The sequence below is a fragment of the Coenobita brevimanus genome, chromosome 33, assembly GCF_032717465.1.
Source record: "Coenobita brevimanus isolate Jiangsu-jjx chromosome 33, ASM3271746v2, whole genome shotgun sequence".
NCBI lineage: Eukaryota > Metazoa > Arthropoda > Malacostraca > Decapoda > Coenobitidae > Coenobita > Coenobita brevimanus.
The window spans coordinates 41,766,870-41,779,484 of NC_136986.1; the positions used below are offsets into that span (position 1 = coordinate 41,766,870).

The 12,615-nt window shown below is 41.7% G+C and overlaps 1 pseudogene; it reads left to right on the forward strand.

Annotated features, from left to right (window-relative positions):
- LOC145395698 (uncharacterized) overlaps positions 1-12,615 on the forward strand; it is an 84,319-nt pseudogene that overhangs the window by 17,604 nt on the left and 54,100 nt on the right.

Consider the following 12,615-nt stretch of genomic DNA (forward strand, 5'->3'; position numbering starts at 1 on the left):
TTTTCATCCTGTTCACCATCATCATCTTTTTCTCCTTTATTATTATTATCATCATCATCATCATCATCATCATTATCATCATTTTTTTCATCTTCATCATCATCATCACCATCTTTTTCATCATCATCATCATCATTATCTTTTTCCACTTCATCATCATAATCTTCATCATCACCATCACTTTCATCATCATCATCATCATCATCATCACCATCACTTTCATCATCATCATCATCATCATCATCATCATCATCATCATCATCGTCATCATCATCCAATCCTGCATATCCACCTCAGCAGCGTAGGGGCCCGGGACTAGACAAATCAGTAACATTTAAATCGAGAATGACCAGTTACACTGCCCCGAGCGGCAATGTTACCAATGAATCCTACAGAGAATATATACAAACTGTGCTTACCTTGTGGGCGTGGATGTGGGCGTGGATGTGGGTGTGAGTGTGGATATGGGTGTGGGTGTGGGTGTGGGGTTCTGGGTTCTTCCACGCCCACACATCTTGTCCTGGGGTTTGAGAGGACACCAGCTTCCTCAGCCACCACATTCTACCACACTCCACCACACTGCCACACTACCACGCTCTGTCACAACCACCACCGGTACCGCAGCCTGCTACACTACCACCACACTCATTCACTGTCTACCACACTCCACCACAGCTACCACACTACACCACAGCAACCACACTCCACCACAACCACTACTACATCACCACAGCTACCACACTGCACTATAACTGTTTACTACACCTACCACAACCACCACCACATTACCTATACTCTCTCTCTCTCTCTCTCTCCAAGTTACCTGCGCATTCACCTTATCCACGCCTATCGCCCACCGCAGTAATCATTGCAACACACACACACACACACACACACACACACACACACACACACACACACACACACACACACACACACACACCTCCAATATTTCCCTAGACACATTAACTGCAGTAATCGACCTAATACCACATCAATACGTAGGCGTCAATGTGTGTGTGTGTGTGTGTGTGTGTGTGTGTGTGTGTGTGTGTGTGTGTGTTATTATGTCCGGGGAACAGTTGGATACATTTTGGAAAATGTGTGTGTGTGTGTGTGTGTGTGTGTGTGTGTGTGTGTGTGTGTGTGTGTAAAGGTAGCTGAGACACTGATATACAAAGCATCATCCCGTCCATTTCACCCTTCTACTCTCCCTTCCTTCCTTCCTTCCTTCCTTCCTTTCATCCATCCATCCATCCATCCTTCCTTCCTTCCTTTCATCCATCCATCCATCCATCCTTCCTTCCTTCCTTCCTTCCCTGCCTCCTTTCATCCATCCTTCCTTCCTTCTTTCCTTTCATCCATCCATCCTTCCTTCCTTCCCTCCTTCTTTCCTTTCATCCATCCATCCATCCTTCCTTCCTTCCTTCCTTCCTTCCTTCCTTCCCTCCCTCCCGCCTTTCATCCATCCATCCTTCCTTCCTCCCTTCTTTCCTTTCATCCATCCATCCTTCCTTCCTTCCTTCCCTCCCTCCCTCCTTTCATCCACCCATCCATCCATCCTTCCTTCCTTCCATCCATCCATCCATCCATCCATCCTTCCTTCCTTCTTTCCTTCCTTCCTTCCTTCCTTCCTTCCTTCCTTCCTTCCTTCCATCCATCCATCCATCCTTCCTTCCTTCCATCCATCCATCCATCCATCCATCCTTCCTTCCTTCCTTCCATCCATCCATCCATCCATCCTTCCATCCATCCATCCATCCATCCATCCATCCATCCATACTTCCTTCCTTCCTTCTTTCCATCCTTCCTTCTTTCCTTCCTTCCTTCCTTCCATCCATCCATCCATCCTTCCTTCCTTCCTTTTCCTTCCTTCCTTCTTTCCTTCCTTCCATCCATCCATCCATCCATCCTTCCATCCATCCATCCATCCTTCCTTCCTTCCTTCCATCCATCCATTCATCCTCCCTCTCTCCCTCCATCACCCAATCCTGTCCAGTCACCCAATATAGCCTCCCCAGAATTGCCTCGCCTGCGTGTATTGCCGCTCAGGGTGTGGGGACTGGCAATTATTATTAAAGATTAGTACAAGCATATCTGTCTGTCTATCTATCTATCGCCAGACGCCTTAAGCCCGTAAGGGGTGGCCACAAACCAATCGCCTCCATGTCGCCCTGTTCCCAACCATCCCACTGACCTTCCCCCATCTCACATCCCTTTCTGTCATATAACCTGAACGAAATATATCCCTTCACATCACTGTAATGTTACGGGTGGTGGTGATCGTCCACTCCCTTGATGTAATGCTGCCTGCTTCTTCCTGGGATGGCTTTTAGTACATTGGAAAGCATAACCTGAATGAAATTAATCCCTTCACATCGCTGTCGTAATGATATTGGTGGTAGCGATCATCATCCACTCACTCGATTTAGTGCTGCTTACCGCTTCATAAGATGGCTCCACACTAAATTACAAGCCTAATGGTTTTATGTAACCCAGATAATTGGTGTTTATGTAACCCAGGTAATTGGTGGTAATTATATAGCTAAATTACGGGATGAGGTGGAGCCTGTTATGGTGCCCCTTGTTGACTTAGTGGAGACGAAAATGTAGCGTCCATCCGGGAACCAAACCTCGCCGTGGAAACATGGGCTTACTTACTGCTTGGGATGGCCCTGCAGGAACGGCTTATTGCCTGTGGTTGATGGTTCTGGGGTTACTGTAGTGCTAGGCTGCTACTACTACTCTGATGAACTATTTTAGTGGTCTGTTCATTGTGTTCAAACCCATATCATACTTGTTTATTTTGCCCTTTCTCTTCCAAATGCTTTTTCCTCCCTTCCTTCCTTTTCTCCTCCTATTCACATTTCCTTTCTCTTTCCATTCTGTTACGTTCCTTCTTGCTCATCTCCAAAACTTAGGACTTTGAGCATGTGGCATTAGCCCAGTATCGTGGGATGCAGTGCCACTGCATTATCCAGGTTACCCAGTTACCTCCCCTAAGTGTTACTGTAGGTACTCATTTTACCTACCAACCTATAAATGGATGGGCATCTGAGTCGAGTGACGCCACCTGCCCATACCAGGATTCGAACCCTGGCACTGATGGGCCGGCAGCTTCAGTCAGTGACGGTGACCACTCAGCCACCCCTGCGGTGTAGGTAAAGGGTATATATTGATATTACAAGATAAGCCAATAATAATCAGCAAAATTTGATTCTAAGTACTTTAGTTACCCATTCAATTTTATCGTACTCTACTGGTGCTTTCAAAGAAAACGTTAATTTAGGATAAACTTTATCAAATTAGCCAGGCCTTTGAGCGTATAAATTTTGTGATTCGTAACACTGGCTTTGAATAGCATTCATGTGACACTGTAACTATAGATGCAATATTATAGGGGCTACGAGGCCTCCTATGACCAGAAGGATATGCAGGCTTAATATGCACGATAAATCACTAAGAAAACGGGGAAATAAAGTCTATCTCACCTTTAATAACACCTCCAAACCCATAGTCGCTCTCCACCCTATCATCCCTAATCACGAAGATGAGGAAACCATATTTTTCGAAACAAAGAAGCAAGATATGAACAGCTCACAGGACTCTCGAAGCCTGACACTGAGATACGAACCGACACCGATATATGACCGACTAACAACGAACTGAGACGAGCAGAGGCGCAGAAACCAAGTAGCTGCCATAGAGTTAACATGCACTCTCTCAAAATATCACTCACACACTCTCCATTCGACTTACATACACGGCTTCCCAGCTTTATTATTATACTGTTTTATTCCATCGTATATTTATCTATATCCACTGGAAATAAAAATTGCTACTTTACCCCTCTTCTCGTTGGGGAAGAAGTCTCCCTAACACTTCTTCCTTAACGATTTATTTTTCGAACTACTCATTAATATCCCCTGGTTTGCTTCTGTGTCCTTCCAATATCGACATAGATCGCATGAACCACACACACACGGATAGAGTAACGGAGCAGAATCAGAAATAAAGCGGTAAGGAAGAGGTAGTAGTAAGCTTCCTAACCGTGACTAGAGTACTGCCCTTCTCACTTCATGCAGTACCATAGTCAAAAATTCCATATGTTTCACTATTTCCTGCCTACCATACGTTTTCCATTCTTCCATACGTTATTATATATTGTTTTCACCTTGTTTGTGTTCTTTGTTTTGGTAATTTATCTGCACAACTTTGCCAGAGAAACCAAAACTATCATATTTACCGTATATTGTTTTAATTTGGTAATTTAGTTATTTTTCTGGTACTTAGTTGTGTGTTGTTGTTGTTATTATTATTATTATTATTACTGATTACCTGTGAATAACTAGTGGGAAATAAGTGAACTTAATGTATGGTCCCGCCTCAAAGACATGTGTTGCCCAATGTATTTGTCGTAACAAGGCTTGAATGTGGCTGTTTTGGGTGTTGTTACTATATTCTCGGGAAGTCAGTAGTCAGTAAGGATAATGTGTGTGTGAAAAATAAACTATCTATCTATCTATAGCCAGACGCCTTAATCTTGTAAAGGGTGGCCACAAACAATTCTCCATGTCGCCCTGTCCCTGCCATTTCGCTGCCCTTTCCCTAGCTCACACTTCTTACTACCTTTGTGTGGGAAGTGTTGTACGGGCAGCATGGGCAACACCATTGGATACACTTTTTGGATTTCTTATTCATTTTGCCTTAACTTCGCCTAAATTTGCCATCCCTCAATCTTCAGCGCTTAGGTGTAATAATAGATTAACACTAGAATGCGCTGCTAGTCACGAAGAAGTTATGAAAGATGTAGAGTCATAGAATGCATGGATTTAGAAGGGGGCATGTGGGATATACCCCCCCCCCCCTATTTTTGGCAGATCGGCGATTGTGCAAAATAAAAGTACAATGTTTTTACTAAGATGTATGCAATAAATATCTTCCTGCACTTTCATTTGTCTGTTATTGTACTTCTGCCATTAAGATAAAGTAGATGTGCTTCTTGTGCATCGAGAGAGACATGGAAACTGCATACCCCATCCTGCTATATGTATGCCGATTAAAGAAAGAAAAAAAAGTCACTCTTTCCTGTTTCTAATCGTCTGTATTTTTAAAGAGGGGGTTGACCGTCCATGGATCATTTGGGAAGGCATTGTCCCCAAAAATCACATTACAGACGAGTCCAGTTTACAACATGTACTAAGATATCAAAGCCATATCTGCCATCTTTCATTTCTGAGAGTTTCTATTTAGCTGAGGAGGCTGACCCACGGAAAATCACTTTTGGAAAACTGTATATAGTGGAAGACCTTTAGAGTAACCAGACGACCTCACCCGGGAAGTGCTAGTCGAATCTTTCCCCTATATCTCATTTATTTTCTTTTTTGGGAGGAAGGGAGCTGGCCCTCCAATAATCACTGCAGGGGTCACGCATTTCAAATACAACATTAAGGATGAGAGTCCATTGCACAACATGTACTAAGATATCAAAATCCCATCAGCCCAGCCCCCTTTCCCCTATTTTGTATTCTGTATAAGTTTTGAAGGGGGCTAATCCCCCCAAAATAATGGTGGAATATTTTACACAGTGGAGGACATAATAAAACGAAGCAGGCGAACCGACCTTTAAAGTTTCATTGAAATCTGTTAGTTCACAATGCTCAATTACTGATCATTTTTATTTTTTGAGAGGGGCCAACCCCCAAGAATCACTGGGGAGGGAGGGGGGGGATCAAGCTTCCAAATATCACATTATGGATGAGAGTCCATTGTACAACATGTACTGCGATATCAGAGCCAAAGCTGGCCCCCATTGTTATTTCTGGGAATGTAAAATTTCGTGAGGAGTGGCTGGCCCCCCTGAAATCATGGTTGGAAAATTTTATACAGTGGAAGACATCAGAAGTAACGAGACGAACTCACCTGGGAAGTTTAATTGACATCATCAGACGAACTCACCTGGGAAGTTTAATTGACATCATCAGACGAACTCACCTGGGAAGTTTAATTGACATCATCAGATGAACTCACCTGGGAAGTTTAATTGATATCATCAGACGAACTCACCTGGGAAGTTTAATTCAAATCTTTCTCCTGCTTCTGATACACGAGTTACCGACATGGAATTTCATTCTACTTCCTGAACTGCTTTAAAAATACTGGCCTCAGATCTGATACACAAACGGAGGTTTAATGCCTTCTTACTGTGCTATAGTCTAATCTCGTCTGGCAAAGATCTACAACCTCTTTTAGCTCCGTTAATGGCCAGATGTAGTCAGGCTGGAGAATAAATTTGACCAGTAACCAAGGACACTCATGCCTGCCTCATAGCAAAGACCTGTCGAAATTCACACAACCATGACTCGGATATTCAGGGTCTACTTCTCTCAGATGAAAACAAACCAACTAGAATTGTATTCCATGTTTGACTATGTATGTTACTACTGATAAAGTACAGTAATCCCTTGGTTACAGCAGTTTTCAATATCATTACGAGATGGGAATTTGCACTCCCACCTTTATAGCACATTTTTCGTCTCGGAAACAGTTATCGCTCGCCTAAGCTGGTTTCTGCTGACAATGATGGTGCGTTGTCTGTGGTTTCTGATGGGTTCAAAGATGAGGCCCTACTCTAGAGGTTAATCCCAGTTGATGGAGACCGCCAGCTCTCCACCGCCTAGCCTCAGAGCCCATTACTTCCAGCCCGTCTCGGGTCTGTCAGTGGTACGTGTTTCTTCCGTGTTGTGACCTTTGTCATCACTCTCTATTAACCTAACCATACCTGTGTTTCTGATACTCACCCAAACAGTACTTATGTATTTAGTACCGGTAGGTCTAAATTGTCGTAAAAGGGAAAATTTGGACTTGAGCTTGGGTGCCATATACAAGTTGGGATCAATCCCATAGGTTCTGTTTAATCATTATCGGGCAATTCCATCATAACGTGTCATGTTCAGAACCAGTTATGAGCGATAATTAAGGGATCTCAGTAATGCATTTGTCTCGAGGAAGGACGAACACCCTCAGTTGCCCACCAGCCACGGGTTAGATTTGGGGCGGGTTATATCCATTGCATCCTCGATTCTTAAGTGAACTGGAAAAGTGTAGAGCATACTATGATGTTTTCCGAACGTGTCTGCAGAGGAGATTCATTGAGAAGGATAATTTTACTGAACCAGCTGTTCCTGGGAAATTGAGTTCTTTCACATCATCTTGTAACTAAAGAAAGCAAGACTACACCTATTTAGTGGTCTTTGTTCCGTTCATGCCAACCACAGCCGGAGATTAAGGGTGGCGTTCTTGTACGGTTGGGAAGCTTACTAACACCTTTTTGTTACTGGTTTGTTACTGATTCTGCCTCGTTACTGTATTATTGTGTGTTATTTATGGACTATATGTAGATGTTAAAAAGATAAGAGAAGCAAAAAAAATATATATTAATGGGTAGTTTGGAAGGTTAATAAGGAAGAGGTGTCAGGGAACCTTACTAGTGAACGAGAATACGGAGAATACGGGTTTAAATGACTGTTGATGAGTCCACTTTTATTTATCACACATGCTGTTGAGATGCAGGATGGATGGGTAGATAATATCCGGTGTGATTATGCAACAAGGATGAAGAAAATAGGATGGGATGATAACCCCTAGACCTGAAAGAAAATCGCGTAACACTTTTGCAGGGCTTTGATGCCCTGTGTAGTATCAAAGTTCCACAATAAATACCTTCATGAAGTACAGTCAGACGCTTTGTGATGCCAATGTCACAAAATATGGCATTTTACCCGTAGTTTATCTTGTCACCTCACTTGGATGCCATCTAGTGCATTGATCACGAAGGCCACAGTAGTGCTTGTAAAACCAGTCATTATTCCTAAAATGGGACAAAATGCCATCATGTTACTGTATGCGTGTTTGGTAAAAATTGTACACACTGCGTTCAGATAGGAAATGGACGTACTGTATGTTCAGGATATATATGGTCTGACCAGCCAGATCCACTGGCAAAATCGTGCTGAGCCACATATTACGTAAACAGTAATAACCCCAGCGGCATGATATGTACAGGTGTATCAGCTGCTCAGTTGAAAGGGTCCTCTTTATTGTGGAATGGATTCACATAGTTGTCGTAGTCAGATACTTGACTATGTATGACAGAGGACTAATGATGACTCATCAGAAACAAGACACTGTGGCCGTAATAACTAGGCTAGAAGAAAACCAGTCTCCTCAACCCTTAAAATGGGAGAGGTTTGGTACGTATGAAAAGGTTGTAATTAGTATCGATGTTGTTACATAACCACAACTCGAGGAAAACCGAAAAGTAACTCTGTTATTGTGAATCAAGCCTTAAACACCAGAGAAGTTATGAAAGCAAATGTGACAACAATAAAATTGATTCTGTGGCTGACAGCCAAATTTGTATAAGCAGTTACAGTATGTTTACATCTTTCTCGTGGCATCATTAAATATGAGGGCCGTCTAAAGTGGTCAGATTTAGTTTATGAAGTATCATAATTTAACACCTACGAGATGTTTTTACTCTAATCTGGCGCAAATTTGCCGTTTCTCTATCTTGAATTCTTAATAGATTAGTATTTGAAATTGATGCTAGTCACGAAGAGCAATGGAAAAGATGTCTTGGCCGTTGTATTGTCCTATAGGTCTTGGTACTGTCATTGCCATAGAACTTCATGAAAGAAGTTGCAAAGTGACGAAACATTTGGGCCAGGTTAAGATCAGAAGAGTGTTGATAATGTGTGCACATTTTCACCCTATTTCCACCTCCCCATTTTTGAAAACCTGGCTACGTCACTGCCCTAACCCATTTGTTTCAGCCTCGATAAACTTTTCAAACTGGAGGTGTTAAATATAGCCATAATAAACCCCTTCAGAGTGAGATGCTTTCCCAGACTGAATTATATTCTGGAGTCAGGGTTCCGGGGGTTTGGATGGTGAGTGAATGAGTGTGTGGCCCATTTCATTGGTCATACTGTTAATTAGTTCCCCTACATCATACTCTTCAGTTCTTTTCCTGGATTTCTGTACCCTGCTTCCCCCGCCTGCAGGTGGGAAAAAGAGGTGTGGTGATGTTGCTGATGATGATGATCAGGAGGAGGAGGAAAATGATGACGGTGATGATGATGATGATGAAAATAATGATGATGGTGATGAAAAGGATGATGATGATGAAAATAATGATGATGGTGATGAAAAGGATGGTGATGATGATGATGATAGATAAAACAATGTATTAGCAAGAATTCAAGTTAAAAAATAGGGCATCACCCGGATTCAAGGAGGGAAGATAAGTAAAATCCAGAAATAAAGTTCATTCATTATAACTAGGCGGAGATTTTTGTCCTTTTTCTGTATATTGTAGATTAGTTGCAGAAAAGACTACAGCCAAACATCTTTCAATAGCACTTCTTCATGACTACCATCTTCGTGTTAATCTGTTGTTGCAAGTCAGTATTTAGAGTGGAGGATTGGCAGTTTTAAATAATACTGTCTAGGCTGTTATTCCGATTTTAATTTTCCCGGGGCAGTCTCCCTCCTCCCCCAACTACGCTTCAGTCCACACTACTTATTTTTGTTTTGCTTTTCCGATTCACATTAATCCCCGGGCTTTTAAAGGAGAGCATGGTTGTGGTGATTTATTCTAAAACTCTAAGTGAAAAGCAAATAGGAGAAACTGAGGCTTCAAAGTTGACGTTAATGGTGACTATGCAAACTTGCTTGTGGATGTTGTATTGTCGCGTAGATATTGATGAGATTTCGAATGGCTTGTCAATTTTGATTTAATATTCAAGGCTATATACTCCAGTTTTATGTATGTGAGGATTATTTTGGGGGCTCCCGAAATACGTCCCAGGGTAGTGTTGTTAGTTTAGCTTTTTCTTTTGCTAGATCTGGGAAGAGTAACTTTTCTAGCAGCATTTTTTCACGTGTTTAGTAAAAAATTTAGTCGCATTCTGCTGTATTTCTAGAGTTTTGACAATATTTCGATGATTAGTAGAGATTTAACACGTGGCAATATTCTAGCGATTTTTTGAAGCTAGTAGAGATTTAACACGTGGCAATATTCTAGCGATTTTTTGAAACTAATTAATAGCATCATTGGTTTAAAATAAGGTAACCTTGCTATTTATGTCTTTGTTATTTATGTCTAGAGTTTAAGGGTTATTCCAGTGATAAGACCCTTTTCAAGCTATCTTGTAGAAATTTTTGGATTTGGCGACATTCTAGCGCCTTTTGAGAGCAAGTTTAGCAATATCTTTGGTGTTGGACTTGGTAACCCTGCCGATTGACTGGCTGACGAAGAGACGGCAGACATCTTGGAAGAAGAAAGGAAGGTTGGTAAATTGCCTTTGAAATAATTATTTGCCCTTAAACCCACAATTATATGCATAAGAATTACTTACCAGAGCCTCATTGTTCCTTTGAGAGCTAATATGCCTCTCCTTTTCTCCAGTTTACAGTACAAAGAAGCTGGGCTTTGGAAGTGGGTCCATGGGTTCTCGCCTGGTCTTGTGATTTCAGTTTTCCTCAAATGAAAATGAACTTCGCCTTCCAGCGCCGCCTGAAGAAGTCTGAGATAGCGGCAGGGCTTCGTGATGAAGTGGAGAAGGTGAGAATTGCCAAATTAGTGTGAAATGGGTGATTAATTGCCGCCGGTGTTTGGGTACCGTATTTAGCCCATTGCACCTGAGGAAGTTTGAGGTTATTACCTCCGCCAGCCAAGTTGGAAGTGGTTATGCATTCACCTGTTTGTTTGAGTGTCCACGTCTCCAAAAATTCTCAATGAATTTCAATAAATTTTGTGGAAATGTGGGCCAAGAAAGAATTTATTAAATATTGGTGTGGATCCGGGTCTGGATCTTACAGTATGTATCCCACACAATAAAAGTTTTCAATGAATTTCATTTAACTTTTGTGGAAGGGTGGGCCATGGGCCAAGAAAGAATTGATAAAATTTTGGAGCGGATCTGGATCGGCGTAGGTATTTGCATTGAGTGCTTTCTAGTTTCATTATTATTGCCACCAGACATATCCTTAAAGTTGTTTCACCTTTATTTGACCCAGATTTTCAGCCTCTTGCAGCTTTTATCATGTAGCACGGTGGCAGAAGTAGCCAATGCTGCTGATCGAGGGCCTAATTTTCATGGCACCGGACCAGCATAATTGTTAGTTTTCTTACAGCTCAGCATTCATGGTGGGTACATGACATCAGGTAAACTACAGGAGAGGACCCATGCATATAGCCTATGGTAATTTACAATTGGTATTTTTTTTCTCATTAAATTATAGCATAATTATCATAATGATGGATTTAAAAAGTTTTAGAAATGTATAATTTATAAACATATTAAACACAAAGCGTTATCAGCTGTACATGCAAACCATGGCAGATGGCTGCTGCCTGTGTTGGTCTTTTGGGTTAATTTGGCTCCATGGTCTGTAAACCACTAACAGCGTCGTCCCTACCAACCTAACATAACCAGAATGATTTAGGCACGAATTGATTTTTTTTTAGACTCCATCTTTGTCAGGAAACCAAACTTCATGTTTTTTGTAAGCGAAAAATGTCATTTCATTGGAGTTTGGTGTCATGAGTAATACAATTTTTAAAGATAATCCTTGTCATATCCTGTGATATCCCAGTCTCCTTAGCTTTGGCTGCCTCTGTCGGATTTTTACCCATCATATGGACACATTTTGTGTTGGTAAGAATGGTGGGATGTAATTGGGATCGCAAGATGCATAACTATTAGTTGTGAAAAGGTGGGGCTTCTTCAGTTACTTGGGCTTGTCACACCAGTGGAGACAGCTTTATGCCACCTTCACATTGGCCACACCTGGTCTGTAACAAGTTTTTAGTCTGTGCTTGAAGAGGGTGCTTGTTGTTTGGAAGGGGAAGCCCTCTCCTTTTGTGGAGTCAGTTGGACTTCTTTACAAGTTTTCTACAGTGATCTCTTTGTTATCACACATAATTCGTACCGCGTCTGGTGTGTAGTAACAAAACTGCATGATAACATAAGCACAGAACTTAAGGGAATTATGTTAATTGGTACTAGGCATCCCACTTGTAAACCCAAATTAGACCCATAAAATGCATACATACTGTTATTGTAAGTAGAGGGTGTCACAAAGAGTTTATTATTTTTCTATAACACAAAAGATATAAAACATAGATCAGTGAAAGTTTAACGACAAATAAACACATTAAAATTTTATTTAGAGTTAGAATTATGTCAATATTATGATTATTTATGGGCGCTCTGCGGTGTGAATGACATGCTTAATATGAGTGCCACGGCAGACAAGGCATTCCCTAATTCTCGCAGGAAAGTTCTGGACTACTTCCTCGCATTTGTCAGCAGTAATGGTTCATGAACACCTCGATCTCATTCTTGAGCTCAGGGATTGAGCCAGGGTTGTTCTGGTACACACTGACTTTAGTGTAACCCCACAAAAAGAAGTCCAATGGGCTGAGATCAGGCGAATGTGGAGCCCAGATATGAGGAGTTTTCAGGGAAATGATCCTGTCCCTAAACTTCTCAGATAGAAGATTTCTAGTCTCAGTTGCTGTGTGGGGTGTCACCCCATCTTGCTGGA